This window comes from Thamnophis elegans, chromosome 2 (genome assembly GCF_009769535.1).
Source record: "Thamnophis elegans isolate rThaEle1 chromosome 2, rThaEle1.pri, whole genome shotgun sequence".
In the NCBI taxonomy this organism is placed as follows: domain Eukaryota; kingdom Metazoa; phylum Chordata; class Lepidosauria; order Squamata; family Colubridae; genus Thamnophis; species Thamnophis elegans.
Window position 1 is genome coordinate 24,271,369 of NC_045542.1, and position 18,463 is coordinate 24,289,831.

The 18,463-nt window shown below is 42.5% G+C and overlaps 1 protein-coding gene across 1 annotated transcript in view; it reads right to left on the minus strand.

Moving 5' to 3' along the window:
* The window catches only part of ZNF385A (zinc finger protein 385A), a 90,109-nt gene extending 72,597 nt beyond the window's left edge, over window positions 1-17,512 (minus strand). Inside the window, exon 1 of the mRNA XM_032208672.1 lies at window positions 17,436-17,512. The gene's annotated coding sequence lies outside the window, so the exon portion shown is untranslated. The remainder of the gene's footprint in view (window positions 1-17,435) is intronic.
* Between the last annotated feature and the right edge of the window lie 951 nt (window positions 17,513-18,463).

The window sequence follows — 18,463 nt, forward strand, 5'->3', positions numbered from 1 at the left end:
TCTCCATCTTTCCTCTCTCCAGTCTCCCGATCATCCTTGTTTCTTCCATGAACTCATTTCAAATTGTGTTCTTGTTAAAATATATCTACTTATGGGATTTGGCCAAGTGTAAACTACTGCCTTGCTTTCCATGATTAGGAAGCTAAACTTCTATTGATACAGCGTAGTGTTCCATTTGTGTAGCCTAACATTATTACTGAGCTAGAAAAATAAATAAAAAGAAAAGGCAAAAATACTGCTAAACAGGTAGAATTCCAAAAATCTCCACCCCTGTCACTGCACTGATTTCAGACTGAATCTGAAATTATCTGACTGAACTCAGGCATCATTTCACCTCTCAAACACATGATGATCCAGTCATGAGTTAGACCAGTGGTTCCCAACGTGGGGCCCAGGCCCCAAAGGGGGACAATTTGATTTTTAATGAGGAAAATTTGAACCTTGTTTAAACCAAGTTAATGGCATTCTAGGCTTCCCCCGTGTGAGTAGAGTTCACTTTTTGAGTAAAGTAAGAATGTCATGGGGGAAGGAGGGCATCAGGATTTTAGAGATGCTTAGGTGGGGAATGGCCAAAGAAAGGTTGGGAACCACTGAATTAGATTGAAGGAAAGACCATGAGTGCCCCCCTTTCTCTTGGTGTAGAATAATAATGCTACTCCATTCAGAATTACTTCTCTTCCCTTGGGATCTACTATTACAAAGAACTGACAGAAATGTATGACATCATATGGTGGGGGTTGTCATAACAGTTCCTCTTAGATCCCTTAGTAGCTGCACAGACAAAGCAAATTCCATAGACTGCCTGGCCTTCATCCTTTTCAGCTTAATGCAAGTACAAAGGAACAATGCAACTGACTGTATGCACGGAAACATCTTCCCAAGTGACTAGAAACCTTGCTTTTCCTGATAAACTACATTAAAGAATAGGGATTTCCTAGTAGGATCAATGGAAACACTCAACCACTTATCAGGAGAGAAGATGACATGATATCATGCTCCATGCTTTCAAGATGAAATCATGCCATCTAAACCCACACAGTTCAATATCTCTGAACTTCTACTCCATTATGTCATCCTTCCACATAGGATCTAGATAAAAGAACATTATTTTGGCTCAGTGTCTTTCTGCAAGGTTCAGCCTCTGTTTATATGAAGATATCTAACTATGAACCGTATAGACTCCTCAGAAAGAATCTACATATTCACAATAGATGACAGAATACCATTAATACATAGTATTTTATGTATCAATATTTATTGAGCTGCAATCTTTCAAGAGGAGAAATACAAAACAAGACTGAAGATTGTATCACAAAATGGAAGTATGAAGGAAACATGAACAGGAAATTATTCAGATCAGAGCAGGATTGAATAATTCTACTGAACAAAGCAGAACATGTTAATTAATTCAAAAGACTGTGTGTGTTCTATTCATACAGAATTTCAGATAATAAACTCATTTGATATAAATAATAAAATGGGAGCAGCAGAATTCTGTGACTTGCATGCAAAGTATGAAAATTTGTACTATTGCTTTATTTTTGGTGCAACCTTCTATTTGTGTTTGTACTGTATATACTTTTGTTATTTTTTATCTGCTTTTATTGTCATTGGCTGAGACAGAAGTATTGAAACACCTATTTCAGCACCATCTCACCAGAACATAGAGGTACAACAAGAAGTAGAAACCTGTTCCTGAAAACAAGCAAAGTCAGTAAATGAAATTCTTAAGGGTTCAGTTCTATACTCCCTACCACTTTCCATGTTCTTGTTAGTGTTGTTATTGTTTTCCTCATCCCTTCTGTGAAATTGCAACTTCCAGTTGAGGAGTATAGAAGAGAAGAATTTCTTTAACAGAGACTTCAGAAGGATAGCTGTATAAAATTTCTATGGTAGTAACATAAAACTTCTATGTTTAATATAACAACCATCAGTGATTGCCACACAGCTGAATTATTTATGGAACTATTCCCAACTCATATTAAGCTGTGACATATCCCCAAAGTTAGCATGCTTTCACTGTTCTACAACACAGTACAGGTAGTTTTCGACTTTTGGGCAACAATTGGGACTGGAATCTTAGTCACTGAGCGAAATGGTCACTAAAGGAGATGCCCACATGAAAGCTTCATTCAAAAACCACAATTCTGGCACTCCTGGTTGTAGTCGTTAAGCAATCTTCTAGGTAAGCAGATGGAGCAAAAGAGCTGCCTGCTGAGTGCAGCTCCCCTCTCTTCTTTTTTTAAAATATATTTGTATTGGTTTTGCATTTAAAATAGTGCAGCACAGTGAAGCTGTTATGGCCATACAATCACAGTATATACACATAATCTCATCCATTAGCTGTCAGCCTACTTAATACATTATCTAGCTCCCCTCTCTTATTTAGGATCTGAGCTATGCTTCTGCAGCCCTACTGGAGGGATTGCCCTACCCATAGCAGGCAGGCCTTTTGCTTTCAGAGAGTTGCCTGCAGTTTGTGGGGATCGTAGCTTCATGTAGAACTGAGATTCCCTTGCACCAGGTAGCCATTTTGTTCTCAAATTGCTGCCTGCCAGGAGGGAAGTGGCAACAGCTTGCAACCTTCCCTGATGGCTTCCTCATTGACTTTCTGGGGAAGCCAGCAGAGAAAACTGCAAATGGAGATCACATAATTGCAGCCAGTCATTGGTAGCCAATCATAAATATGAGCAGGTTCCCAAGCACCCAGGCTGTGATTATATGATCATGGGGGTGGTTTGAAGTCCAGCTGCTGGAATTCCATGTTGTCTGAATGCATTTCAATTTGCTACATACAGTCCCTGACAACCTGGAAATTGCCAGAAATTCTTGTTTCAAGAAAAGAAAAATGCAACAGAGTATAATTAATATACTAGAAACTGGTTCAGGGGTGGGTTTCAACTGGTTCGCGGCGGTCCCTGCGAACCGGTTGGTCGCTGAACCCGGAAATAAGTAACTTCCGGGACCGGCGAAGGGCGTGCCTGCCCGCTCGCGGTCCTTACCCAGTTTTGATGAGTTCTGCACTTCCACGCATGCGCAGGACGCATACAGCGCCTGCGCGATCGTCCAGGAGCAGCTGGAGCGTTGCACAGATGCTAGTACGCATGCGTGCACCGCGCGCGTGCACAAGGACGCTGCCGGCCCGTTCCAACCGAACTGGTTGGAACGGGGCGAGAAATCCACCCCTGAACTGGTTCCAAATCTACCTACAATTTTTCTTGACAATTTCCTTAAAAATTAAATAAGATGGGAGCAAGCAAACATTACAGGAACTTCCAAGACAATTCCCAATACACTGAACAAATAACTCCCATTTATGGTGGGAAGTGGTATCAAAAGTTGCTGGGATTCAAGGCTATCAACAAGATGCATTTCCCCATCATTCTCTAAGTACAGTTCATCTATCAGGGTGACCAAAGCTATTATTGCTAAATCCAAGCATGAACCTAGACTGGAAGGAATCTAAATAATATGAACCCCCTAAGAAATCCTGGAATTGTGGCACAATTATCTTCTCCACCAATTTAATATGGAATATTGGACCTTTCCCCAATAGCGGTTAAAAACAATTGCTTTTTAAGCAATGGCTTCACCAACACTTCCTTTAAAATGGCACAAACCTCTGCCACAGAAGCATGTTAATAATGTCAAAGATCAATGGCAGAATGACCCTTACATGATGTTATAAGCCAAGTTGTGTGGTCTCTAACAACCAAATAGCTACACAAACGATTTCAAGTGTTTCTCCGTCTTCCTCAAAAACCTGCTTTAGATTTACATTATCAAACTGAATGTAGGATGTAATATAATTTTGTCCACAGTGGCACTAAGCTCAGCATGAATTTAAACAGTAATATCTGAGTAAATGGTTCAAAATAGACTTCACAGAGTCTGAGAGATTTGCTGGGGCCACCAAGAGCCAAGTAATTTGCCCAATAGCCCTGGAGATTTTCTCTAGTTGGGAGGAAAAGAATCAAAGAGTCTTTTTCGTAATCAGAATAGGCACCTATCCTGGGTCTGGCACCTAACTCTAGTCCTCACCACCCTCCAGGCCTTCCGCATAGCCCTTAAAACCTGGCTGTTCCAACAGGCCTGGGGCTAAAGACTCGCTGCCCCACTTCGAATGGTATGATTGCTGTGCTTTTAACTATGTATGGTTTTTTATGTTTCTGTTACTCTGTTTGTATTTCCCCTCCCTTTTGAGTTGTGAGCCGCCCTGAGTCCCTCCAGGGAAAAGGGCGGCATACAAATAAATTAAACCTAAACCTTAAACCTAACCTAAACCTCTCAGTCTACCCATATACTTCAAGCTCACCATTTTTCAGTTTAACATGGGTGTGAAGGGGTTAAGGGGACAGTGGCAGGTAGGTATCTCTAAAAGAACAATGATGTTCGTCCATGATGTTCGAAGAAGACCTTGATATCTAACAGGTTGTTAGCTGTCCACAATGTTCCTGCAGGTGGCTGGTAAGGCCTATACGGGCATGAAATGTTCTGCCACATGTCGGGCAGATGTGTGTGGGCACCATTGTTGCAGCATTTACAGCTCTGGCTTTGCGGAGTGCTCGCAAAGGACAATACGACAAATGGAGAAGCCATCTCCAAAGTCTCCTGGAATCCAAATGGATACATGAATCTCTGAATAAGAACCAAAGTAATTCGATAAAGCTGGGTCTGTTTAGTAACAAGGGCGTGGCTTAACAGTGTTATCAGACTCAGTCCAATCAATGAGCTGATGAGGTCAATCCAGTCTGGATGCTACCTCCTCCACTATGGAGAATTTCTAATGCTATTTTCAAGACAGCTCAGCTATGGATTCATTTAGGCCACAGGGCAGCCATTTTCACCAATAAAACCTTTGTATTTGTTTGACAGTTCTTGGACTACATCTCTTCAGAAGAAGAGGAGATGTGGAAAAAGAGATAGAGATCATAGAATCAAGAAATACCCCTTCCTTGACCATTCATTTGGCACCACTCCTGTTCAGGGGACCTCATCTGGCAAGGACTCCATGATGCACCCTTGATAGCAGTTACGATTTATATACCACTTCATAGTGCCCTCTCTAAACGCTTTACAGATTACATATTGCCCTCACCAATCTGGGTCCTCATTTTACTCACCTCAGAAGGGTGGAAGGCTGAGACAACCTTGAGCCAGTCAGGATCGAACTCCTGGCAGTGGGCAGAGTTAACCTGCAATACTGCATTCTAACCACTGCGCCACCCCATCTCTTAATATTGCCTTTCCCGGTTATAAAACATAAGATGCTAGATAAGATATAAGAAGGTAACACCTTTAGTATCTCCTCCGACATAGCTTGGTAGAATAAAAGAGGTAGCAACAGGAGGTATTCTGAATGCAACCTTCCTTCTTGGATGCTTTTGCTTTTTCCCCCTACAGCACGTCTGCACAAATGTGTGGAGGGGGAAAGGCAATGAATTAATCATTGAAGGCCATGAAGGAAGAGCTGGCATGCGGATGATCACCAGTACGGTGGCTGAAGGAGCAGTGGCAAGACTGGAGCTGGCAGCTGTGGTGAGACCTGAAGGCATTGGAAGCACTCAGCAGCCTATCTTTCAGAGCAGCTTGTGAATTTGTTGACTTAAAAAAAAAAAACCCTCTATTGGACCACACAAGGCTGCTTAGCAGGCTGCATGGAGCTCACGGACCATATGTTGTGCAGGCGTGCCCTACATAATTTAGATATGAGCAACAATGCCCCTGAAGAAAGCTGAGAAATGCATATTGGGTGCCAAAAATCTCCACCCACTAGTAAAAAAAAAAATCAGTATCACAAAATGTTAGGGTATAAAATGCACTGCTCCCCTCCCAGAAAGCGTAAGAGAAGTCAATAGTGAAAGAAATGAGGCCACAAAAAGAGTTAATTCTCTATCCTTGGCCCTGCTAACAATTTTAAACAATTCATAAAATTTCTTAGAGTAGAATGGAATGGAATGGAATAGACAGATTTGGAAGGGACCTTAGAGGTCTTCTAGTCCACCCCCCTGCTTAGGCAGGAAACCCTACGCCACTTGAGGCAAATGGTTATCTAATCTCTTTTTAAAAGCTTCCAGTGTTGGAGCATTCACAACCTCTGGAGGAAAGTTGTTCCACTGATTAATTGTTCTAACTGTCAGGAAATTTCTCCTTAGTTCTAGGTTGCTTCTCTCTTTGATTAGTTTCCATCTATTTCTTCTTGTTCTGCCCTCAGGTGCTTTGGAGAATAGCTTGACTCCCTCTTCTTTGTGGCAACCTCTTGAGATATCGGAACACTGCTGTCATGTCACCCCTAGTTCTTCTGTTCAAAAGGCTAGACGTATCCAGTTCCAGCAACCATTATTTGTATGTTTTATCCTCGAGTTCCCCAATCATCATTGTTGCTCTTCTCTGCACTCTCAACATCTTTTTTACATCGCGGCGACCAAAATTGGATGCGGTATTCCAAGTGTGGCCTTACCAAGGTATTATAAAGTGGCATTAACACTTTATGTGATCTTGATTCTATTCCTCTGTTTATGCAGCCTAGAACTGTGTTGGCTTTTTTGGCAGCTGCTGCACACTGTTGGCTCATATTTAAGTGATTGTCCACTAGGACTCCAAGATCCCTCTTCATTCTGGCAGTCCCCACGTTATGGAACGCTGCCCATCTGAATCTACAAACAGCCCCTGCCTTTTAATATTCTTTCAATGAGCCTTCAACCTCCAGTGGGGTCTTCGCATTCTAAATGTAATATTTGGGTTTATAATGATGTGTTTTTATTTTGTATCTTACTGTAAGCTACCCAAAGCATGCCTAGAGGTTAGGGTGGATTATAAGCATGGCAAATAAATAAACACAGATTCTAAAATATTACCACCCAATACAGGTGGTCCTTGATTTACAACAGTCATTTAGTGGCCTGTTCAAAGTTACAGAGGCACTGAAAAAAGTGACCTATGACCAGTTTTCACAGTTACGGCCATTGCAGTATCCCTAAGATCACATAATCAAAGTTCAGACACTTGGCAATGGTTCCCGTTGCAGTGTCCTGGGGTTCTGTAATCAACTTTTGAGGCCTTTAGACAAGCAAAGTCAAATCCAGATTCACTTAACAACCATGTTACTAACTTAACATATGCAACAATTCACTTAACAACTGTGGCAAGAAGATTGGAAAATGGAGCAAACATGTTTAACCAATGTTTCACTTAGAACATAAATTTTGGGCTAAATTGTGGACGTCACTTGAGGACCACCTGCACTTTCTCCTGCAAATGTCTTCTCCTTGTTTCTGCCTGCTAAACTGCTGACATTTCTGCTGATTTCTTGTTGTTACTGGGATACGATTGGCTCTCTAAGGCTTTGAAAGGGACGCGGTGACTCAGTGGCTAAGAAGCTGAGCTTGTCGATTAGAAAGGTCAGCAGTTTAGCAGTTCGAATCCCTAGTGCTACATAATGGAGTGAGCTCCTGTTACTTGTCCCAGCTTCTACCAACCTAGCAGTTCGAAAGCATGTAAAAATGCAAGTAGAAAAATAGGGACCACCTTTGGTGGGAAGGTAACAGCGTTCCATGCGCCTTCGGCATCTAGTTGTGCTGGCCACATGACCACGGAGACATCATCGGACAGCACTGGCTCTTCGGCTTTGAAACGGAGATGAGCACCACCCCCTAGAGTCAGTAATGAGTAGCACATATGTTTGAGGGGAATCTTTATCTTTAAGGCTTTGAAGAGGCAATTTTTATTGTTGTTGGGGAAGCATGGGCTTATCCCATGCTTTGAAGCTAAATCAGCAAGCCCCACCTTGCTTCCTGCAGCTATTGTGATCATCACTAAGATGGTCACCCAATTCTTAAGAGGTGGTTAATCCCAAATGGAAATGAGTGTTCCTAAATGCCTTCTCCTGACCAAACTGGAAGAGAAGGAAACAGGCTGTGAATCCAGGGAAGAAAATGACTTGCCAACCTTTGAACATACTTGTGAGTTTAAACAATCCAAGCATCTTCAGACTTGAAGGTCCTTAAATATTTGCTCTTATAATAATCTTTCAGACAGTTAGATTTTAATGGAACATCTTTTATTTAATCAGCTGGGGAAAAGGCATAAGTGGCGTTCTTTGACAAACTGTAAAAATCTGCAGCATCTTAACAACGAACAAAATAAACTTTCCATGGATCATAATCTACTTCATGAAGCACAGAAGAGCAGAGTCCTGTGAGAGAAGTAATATATTTAGACAGTTGTTGCTGGGGGAAGGGGGGGGGGGTGTAAGAGAAAGGAAAACAGGAAGATGAAAGGGGTGGAGGAGAAAGAATTGGTCCAGGTACTGATCCAAAATAAGACCACAGTTTAGATCTCTGATGAAGGGGCCTGTGATCCGCGAAAGCTTACGCAATGATATAAACTTTAGTTGTTAACATGCCAAAAGACATTGTTGTTTTTGCTGGAAAAATACAATGGAAAAAAACACAAAGTAACTCAGATTGCTTCCAGTAAGGTAAGATTTTCAATTGTGGGCCCATTAACAGAAGGTAGGCTGCGATATATGACTTGTCAGAGTAACAGTGTCAGTCCGTAGTCAGGTTTTTAGGGCGTTTTGATGAAAACAAGCAATTGCTATATAAAGAGAATTCCCGGATTTTGCAGCACTTTTCTCGAAAGGGCTAAACTCTAACTCAAGCTGTTTCCTCTAGTGATAAATGCATAATGTTTGCCCATTATGGACAACTGCAGCTAACACTGGAAAAGTCTTCAAAGGTAATCCAAATCAATTATTTTCCACGGTAGGAAATCTTTGATGTAACAGCTCTGCTATATGGCTTTAGTTTTTAGAGAATTCCTGATTGCAGCTTGGCTCAGTCTCTAAAGTGCTAGAGAATAAGTTCTACTGAACATAATAGGTCATATTTCCAGATAAACATGCAAAAGATTGCATCGTGAGTCAACAGACCACACCAGCCTCCCAAGCTTTTCCCAGAAATATTATTACTATTATTAATTTTATACTGCTTTCCTCAAGAAGAAGCCTTCAGCAGTGGAGAGGGGGGGGGATATAAGTCATCTGAAATGAACCATCAAGAATTGAAAACCAACAATTCTAAAATACAATTAAAATTTAATTAAAATTAAAATTAAAGGTGAATGGAGAAAAATAAGGAACCCAAAAGACCATCAGGCATTCCAGTCCCAAAACAAAAGCAACAATCATTCTGGACATGTAAAGTAGAAAAGGGTCAAATCTATATTTAAAAAATGACTTATTTATGTTTTGCTTATATAAAATGTGTTTTTATTCTTATCTGCTAAGCAGATAAACATTATAATTGTCTCAAATGAATTTTAAAGTACCACCATTGAAATGCTACCTTGCTCAACCGTGTAACTGGGATGAAAAGGCTATTTTTCACCAATTCTTCCAGGATATAAGCTAAGCAAAGCATTCTCAAGTGCAAAGAGCCAGCAGCATTTCAATGTTTATCCTGCTTTTCTGTCTCAAGCGGGGAATGCAGCCTTGGAGGCAAACTAGTACTAATCTGGAATGAAAGAGCCCGCCTTAGAGCCCTTCCTTGACATACATATTTGTTATGGCTCAAATTTTCATGTATTCCAGCTCCCCCTTCATAATTCTGCTTCTTTTGATGGTCACAAAAGCTGATGCCATACTCCAACCACCACTTTTCCCCTGCAATAATCTACCAATGCCATCTTCCTGGAAACTGATGAAAAGACAAATTATTAGCTCAAATCCTTTTCAGCCCATTTTGTTTTTACTAGACATCAAAATAAGGAACTGCAAACCCCTGATTTTTAAATAATCCTCGTATACAGCTAGGTATCGGGTTCTCAGTTTAACCAGGAAGTTCTTTTCCATGTAGACTGTAAGGAAAAGGTTGACCAATAATTAAGACACGACAGCAGAGGTCACTTAGGAAGAGCTCCTTTGCCCACAGAAGCCCCACATGTCGACAAAGTGAAACGGTTGTGCCTGTACATGTGTGTGGAGAAAGCCAGAAGTGGCTTCCGTAGCAGCTATATATGAGCCTCGCAAACCCACATGGCCGTTGTAAACAATTTAAAAAGAGGTGTAATGATTCATGCTTGAACCCACATACAGTAAAGCACCTCTTCAAGGACTTGCCCAGCCCTGACAGCTAGTGAGTGAGAAGAAAAATGGAAAAAATTTCTTCCCTCTGGTCTAATCTTTTCTACAAGGACAGGACAGGAGTTGAGAATATTTGCAATAGCACTCCCCCCACACCCAACTGAACTGAGATGACAGGCTGAAGGACTCACTAGTAGGAGCCAAGAAGGTCAGAGACTGGAACTCGCACCACATTCAGAAGCAAGTCTTCTGGATTTGGTTAGGCCCAGCTCTTAACATCTCTCAATGTTGGGTTGAATGCCTCAACTCCAGCCACCAGCTTCAGTTGTCTGCAAGCCTTACGTCTTCCCTATGCTACATCTGCATCAATGCGGAAACTGTGGCTCATGGCCCTTCTGTGAGTCTACACAGGAACAAAGAACATAATTTTAAAACTGGAACTACTTTCTCCTGATTTTATTTAGCATCCTGTTGTTCAGAAACAGTACCTAATGTATCAGATCAAACAACAGCCAAGATGCAAACACACTGCATTTCCCAAATCAGTAAGTAGTAAGAAATTCAAAAAGGCGACTGAGAAGGTAGGGTGCTCCTCCCCAAATCCCAGGCCTTCGCCCCAAATACCTGCTTTTCAATCCATTGCTGCAACTACTATTCCCTTTTCCACTCTTAAACTCTCAATTGGTATATGAGTGTTGAGGGGAGGCCAATATCAGCTCTCCCAACGGAGAAGAGCTGTCATAATGTAGAGGCCGAAGAGATGAACTTGAAGAAATAAGGCAAAGGCAATGGTTGCAAAAATAAACTTTCAGTTCCTGACATAGAGGAAGAATGAGAAAGAAACTCAGGCTGTTCATCTCCCTAATTCACTAGACTAATTCCCTGTCTCTGCTTATTTTTTTCAAGGTGATCTCTTTGGTTCTCTACATTCAGAAGTATCAGTTGCCAACATTTAGGCAAGGTACTAATACTGTGCAGAAAGGGAATCTCTTGTTCATTAGATACTATTGGACTACCCTTTCCCATTATTCCAGATTACTGTTCCAATTTGCTGTGGCTAATTCATAGATTTTCCAGCCCTGGTTTAAATATTTCCTAGTTTATTGGGACTGTTCATTTTAGAATGGGATTACCTATAGATTATCATCACCAACAGCAAAATCCTGTTAATTGGGCAAACATTCCTTTATTCTCCTGAAAAATATTATATAGATAATATATCCCAAAGCATGTTTCTTTTTTTTTTCAAACTAGAAATTCAAGGACCATAGTCTTTAATGTTCCTGCCACTCATTTTCTATTCTACATTCAATTTTCTACATTGAGTATATATTATATATTGAATACTTTATTCAATTTTCTATTCTAAATGGAAAGCCATTTGTCTGGAATGGTATAAAGCCTGAATAGACTGGTTAGACTGAAAGACCTCCAAGGTCGCTTCCAACCCTATTATTCTTATGTTCTATTCTCCTAAAAACACCGCTTAAAGAGAACATAGGCATAATCCTGTATGCTAACCGAGTAACCCTCAATGTTCTAGGCTACAACTCTCACAATCTAAAATATGTGGAGAGTATTAGACTGCCTCTGTACTAATTCACTGGAATAGTTACTCACTGGCTTCCTACTCACTATGTCAAGCAGTGAAATCAACCTATGTTTATCTAAGGAGAAATACAACCAGGAATCCTGGCCTCTAGAGTATCCTAACTAGTAAGCAACGGTCCTTAGTTTTCTTGCAGGAATTGAGGATAAACTCCAACATCTATTTTCTATATCTATATTATTCCTCAAAAGACCTAAAAATGGAACCACATGTCCTGACCTGCTATTTGAATATTGGCATTCTTGGAGTAAGAGTGGAACTGGGGTTTTAAAACACTTCTCTATTCTAACTTCAAATGTTGCTCAATCTCCCTTTTCCACATCATTGTCCCAGGAAGGAGTAATTCACACACCATTAACATCCTTAGACCAACAAATTAGAAAATACCAGGATCTCCTCCTCCTTTCTATTCAGGCACTTTATCTCAGTTCATTCTCCATGTATATTTATTAAGTTGAACAACAACAACTATAACAAAAAGGAGTTGTAGCACTTTCCTAACATCCACCACTGCATCTAAGGTGGCCCCATGACCATTTAGTAAGGCAGACCCCATGGTCATGATTCAATTACTGTATAAGTCAAGAGAAATTGGAAACTTCTGAGAATTTGGGATTTTTATGCCAGAGGAAGCCAGTAAGAGAAAGGCACTGTACCAGTGGTGGGTTGCAGGGGGTAGCCCCGGTACGGGTGTACTGGAGCCTGCCCAGGGCACTGGATACCATTCTGGTACGGTGCTCCGGAGGGCCCACCCATCCGTCCGAGCTCCTTACCTGTGCTTTAAGCCTTTGGCGCTTCCATGCATGCACATGGCACGTACAGTGCCTGCGTGACACGCCGACGAGCAGCTGGAATGTCGCGGAGGCTTGCGGAAGCGTCACAGGCAAGTATGATGCATGTGTGCACCGCGCGCGTCCATGTGGGTGACACCGGAGCTGTTCCAACTGTACCGGTTGGGACGGAATCCGGAACCCATCACTGCACTGTACTCTCTCTTCAAAGCCTGAATATGTTCACCCATGAGTAATGGAAGATACCAAGAGGCATTCTTAGGATTTCCCAACTTGCTTCATTTTGATTCTCTGCTCTGTTGTACCCGAAGGCCATTTCCTTTCACTAAATTCACACACTAAACTTGAAGTGGGGTCTTCCACAGAGACAATCTCAAGGGCTTCTTGTGCTGAAAGATGTTCTACAGATTCTACAGATTAACAGAGTTGGAAGGGACCTTATAGGTCATCTTGTCCAACCCCCTGCCCAAGCAGGAGACCCTATACCATTTCTGACAAATGGCAATCCAATCTCTTCTTGAAAGTCTCAAGTGATGAAGCTCTCACAACTTCCAAAAGCAAGCTGTTCCATTGGTTGATTGTTCTCACTGTCAGAAAGTTCCTCCTTATTTCTAGTTTGAATCTCTCCTTGGTCAGTTTCCATCCATTATTCCTTGACTGGCCTTCAGGTGCCTTGGAAAATAGCTTGACCCCCTCCTCTCTGTGGCAGCCCCTCAAATATTGGAACACTGCTATAATGTTTCCCCTGGTCCTTCTCTTCGCTAGACTAGCCATGTCCAGTTCCTGTAACTGTTCTTCATATATTTTAGTCTCCAGTTCACTAATTATCCTGGTTGCTCTTCTCTGCACTCTTTCTAGAGTCTCAACATCTTTTTTATAGCGTGGTGAGCAAAACTGGATGCAGTACTCTACGTGTGGTTTTACTAAGGCTTTATAGAATGGTATTAGTACCTCACTGGATCTTGATTGTATCCCTCTGTTAATGCAACGTTCTGAGCAGGCCTTATTATTTACCGCCCCTGGGGCTCCTGAAGCACCACTTGCACTAGGAAAGCTAGAAAGCTCCACCATTCCCGCTCCGCTTTTTAACAAGCCACAAAGTCAAGCAGTAGAGCACCTACAATCTCAGGCTGCCTGCGTTCAACCAGAGGGCAGAGGCAGTTTGCAGCAGCGTCTTCTCCGGTGCACCAAGCTGGGAGACGCCAGGTGGTAATGTAACTACATCTTGTCATGACTCTAATGAGCAGAACCCCATGTTCAGCAGATAACAGCTCAAAATAATACCTGTGCCATAAATAGCTGCCCTGGTCATGGTGTTTGACCCTAGTAAATTCAGGACAGTCTAAGGGCTTTTGCTTTTGTTTACCTTCCTGGATTGAAAGAGGTGGTGGTGGAGATGTCTTTGGCTGGATGTAGGTTTCTCTGCTATGTAACTGCATGTTTCACCCCCCCCATCCAAAAAAATAAAAATAAAATTCCCTGCTCACCCTCACCCTACATATGTCAGAGAATAGTTAGATCTTGAATCTTACTCCCCAGCATTAAAGTGTTCTTTTACTTGGGTATTTTATTGCTTGACAGGCCACTGGGCTGCAAAAGGGTCATTTTGCTTCTTTGGGGATTGAGAACGCAGCCGCAGATACACAATTCACTGCAATCAGCCCTTGATCTGCAGCAATAACAAAAGTCACCACCACCACCTCTTTTTTCAGTTATATGCACTCTTGTTGCTCCACCATGTACTCTCCTCTAGAAATTCTAGACACAGGGGAAAAAGGTTCTTTCCTGTTCTGCCCAATACGGCCTCCTCCTCCTCCTCCTCCTCCTCCTCCTCCTCCTCCTCCTCTTCCTGCAACAGCCTTGAGCATTCTTACATGCCTATTCACAATCTCTTGCATGTGTTGACGTTTCTCTCAAAACAGGAACTCGCAACATTGCATATTTGCAGCCTGACAACCACTTCAACTGCTCTCTATTGAAAACTCAGAAGCATAAGACACTTCCCATTCTAGAGAGGGAAACTGATCCCTAACAATAAACAAATAAGTCTATAATGAGCAGGTATCTGTTAACAACCAAGAGAATGCCCCTCAAAACCTAAATCCAATTAAACCGATCCTTATTATGGTCATGCATCACTATAACCCTCAAAACCTAATTTCACCCAGTCTCCCGCTTTGTGGCTCTGAACTCTGTTCCAAATGTGAGGTATGTTCCCCAGATATCTTGCAATTCCTTCAAAAGTTACATCTTCTGCACCACTTTATGAAAATAAAACTTTGGAAGCCAGAGAGACCTACTTAGGGGAGCTTTTTAAAAAGAAAGATAAAACAAAGGTATTTATCCCAAGGATTAGAACTAGCTTGGAATTGGAATCAGACCTTAGGGGTGACATGACATTTACAAGGGAAAGGGCATCAGTTTAATTCCCAGTTAAGGCGGAGAAATTATGCTCCAAACATCTGAAGCCTTCTTTGTATATCCTGTGTGTATCAGCATGTGCATTTTCTTTCCAATGTACATTCTGTTTCCTAAAGTGTTTAAAATTGTTAATGACATACATTTAAGATATTTTAATACGTAGGGCTGGGAATTGCTGATTCCATGAAGAATCTTGCCCTCTGCATGTCTTGACTGTTCTCAGTTGGCCTTCTGAAAGAAAAAATGTCAAGTTCAGAGCAGAGACTTCTGCAGAGATGCAGTATACATCATCCTTTGTCAGCAGGAAGTCCAGTTCATGTCATGTCAAGAACAAAAAAAGGATCCAGACAAGCAGCAAAAGAGTTGCCAGCACAGCAGTGACTGAATGGAGGTAGATAAGGCCATGGATTGTGCAAGGACAGAATAAGTAGTTTTCAGAACTCAGAGCATCCTTTAATTACATTTCTCATGACACATCATTTGGTCTTTTATAACTTAGGGAAGACTCAGAGATCCAGAGAATGCATTTAGTCCCAACTGGAAATATAAAAGTGGAAGCCAAGACTGCTGGTTTGTTTCTCAAATGTGACATCTCCTTATTGGAAGTGCAGGCAAGATTGGAGCCAGATCTTAAAAGTTGTTTCGGTTCTGGGAGATGAAAAGTTTTTAACCAAATTTTCTGTTCACAATGGTGGACTATGCTATGGAAAATGACACTTATGCTATACTCCTCCACTTTTCTAGCTTTTTCTAGTTACTGGATGAAAGGGACGGGGTGGCAGGGAGCCAGGTTTCTACTCAGTTGCCATCCTTGGATTTAGGCAGTTCTGTCTTCTTTCGCCCTCTGTTGCTTGGCTAAAGTATTTTGAGTCTGAGCAATTGCAAAGCATTGAGGATGCCAAGATAAAAAGAAACCGAGAAACAGAGGGGGTGGGTGGGTGGGTGGGATGCACATCAATGAAGAACAATGACAGGCAAGCCAGCTACCTAGTGAAAGGATGATATGAAACATAGTGTATGATACATATTATTTGCAGAATATCTCCAGATAGGAATGGGAGAATGGCATACGGTTGTCACATTTGTAGGAGACGTCCAATGGAGCTGCATGTCTGTGGTCTGAACAACAGGTGAGTTGATCAGCTGACAGCGGAAGAGTGGAAGATACAATTCATAAAGCATATTCTGAAGGATGGAAGGATAATACAAACAAGCTGTGCCCAATTAAGCAGCCTCCAAATGTTTTACATTAGGACACTAGACATCTTAATCTTAAAAGTTCAGCAAGACTGGCCTAAACCATAACGGGGATTGATTAGTACAGTCTAGGGCCTATAGATTAATCCTACCCACGGATTATCAACTGTCTAGCACTGTTCCTACTGAGTTCATTTAATGGTTCTCACACACATGCACTCAAATATATTGTTTAACCAGACTGGAATTTACTGAATGAAAATTAGAATACAAACTCTAGAAAACGCTAAAAGTAGATGCTGAAGCCGGCGGCACAACAGGTCTAATGTCAACTCAGGTCAGAGACATTCACGTGCGTATCCCAAATGCTCTTTGTGTAATAAAACTCAAGCTTTTGCTGTCAAAGCTCCAGCACAGCAGCTGGTAACTGGGGAGACAAGGAGAAAATATAGTGTGGAACTTCCAGTACCTGACTCGATGATACCGAACCCAATGGAGAAGTTTGTTACAATACTCCTCACATTTCACATCTCTCTAACCTTGCAAAGAGGAACGTGGTTCTTCCAATGGACTGTGAAAGAACCCAAAACCCATTATGAAACCAAAATCAGCAACAATTCTAAAGCTGCAGCCGAGAGAGAATGCAGAGGCCCCAAGTTTCAGGAAAGGATAAAGAAGAGAATCCAATCAGTTAAAGACCCTTGGCTGCGACTCTTAAGAAAGACTCTGATAGAACAGCAGGTAGACCATTCAAACAACCAAGAGGGGCGCCTCTCCCTTGTTCCCCCAGAGCCGAGCAGATTAGGAACTGTTGCTGGGTTTAATCCAGAAATCCCTTTCTAACTAAAAAAGATAGGATAGCTCCACTGAGCATTTCCGGGGCTAAATTCCAGATTTGGGGACAGAAAGAGAATCTCATGGTAGACAGGTGAGGGAAAACACAACCAAGAGCTGCAACCTCTCTGTCTCATTATTTATAATTACCGGTTCCTTCTTCCCATTTTATAAAACTATGGTCCCAAATGGATTAAAGAGGAAGAGAGAAAGAGAAGCAGAGAGGTGACTGGCTGGCTGCAAAGCATGGGAATGAAACTACCCCGAAATAAACAGTTCTGAGACTTGCTGGGGGTTGTACAGGAACGAGATCCAGAGCCGTAACTCAGCAAACCTAGCCGCGCGTGGAACTAAAGGGAGGCGGGGAGGGGGGGCTGTTGGGGAGGGGTCGCGTCAGCACATCTGCTACCTTGCCCTACCTCTTTAAATGCAAACCTCACCCCTCCCAACCCACAGACCAACCCGTTTAATCCGGATCAGCAGAGCGCGCTCCTCTTACCCCGTGCAGCTTCAGTGCGCTGCCCAGACCGGCTGAGCCCCCGCCAGCGCATCCCGGCAGCCAGCGATCAGCGCGCCCTCCCCCTTCTCAGGCCGGGGAGGAGCGAGACCGAGTCTCCCTCCCACGCCGCCCACCTTCGCCTCTCCAGCGGCACAAGCGGGGGCGAGAGAGGAACCTCTGCGAGTCCTGCCAGCGCCCCTCCCCCCCCGCGACACCCACCATCCACCCAAGTTCTTACCGGGGAATTCTGCCCCCCCCCCCTTTCTCCATCCATCGCCGCTGCCCTGAGGGAGATAATGCGACCGAGAGTCCCGGCCCCTCCGATCCGCAGGCGAGGGATTTATCAAAGCGAAGAGATCGGCCCCCAAATCTCTCTGCTTAGCAGCTGCCAAACCGGGAAATAAACAGCGCCTGAGCGTGCAAAGAATACGCGTCTTTTTCCAAACTGTTGTGGGGAGGGGGGGAGGGAAAGAGAGAGATCTGCTTTTATTATTATTTTTTATTACATAACTCAAGGTAGGGAACATATCTAATAGAGGTAGTCCTCAAGTAACCGCCACAATGGAGCCCAAAATTTATGCTGCTAAATGAGACTCTTTTTTAAGTGAGTTTGCCCCATTTTATGACTTTTCACACTGCTGTTGTTAAGTGAATCATTGCATTTGTTAGTAACATTTGTTGTTAACTGAATCTGGCTTCCCCATTGATTTTTTTTTTTTTTTTTGCTTGTCAGAAGGTGGCAAAAGGGGACCCCATGACCCCGGGACGCTGCAACTGTCATAAATATGAGTCAGTTGCCAAGCATCTGAATTTCTATTATGTGACCATGGGGATGCTACAAGGGTCGTAAGTGTGCAAAATGATACAGCCACTTTTTTCAGTGCTATTGTAACTTTGAACGGTCACTAAATGAACTGTTGTAAGTCAAGCACTGCTTGTACTCTTTCTTCCTGCCACTTTCCTGACGACAACAACAACTGTATGGCTGAGAGAGTGTAACTGGTTCAAGGTCACCAAGCTGACTTTCA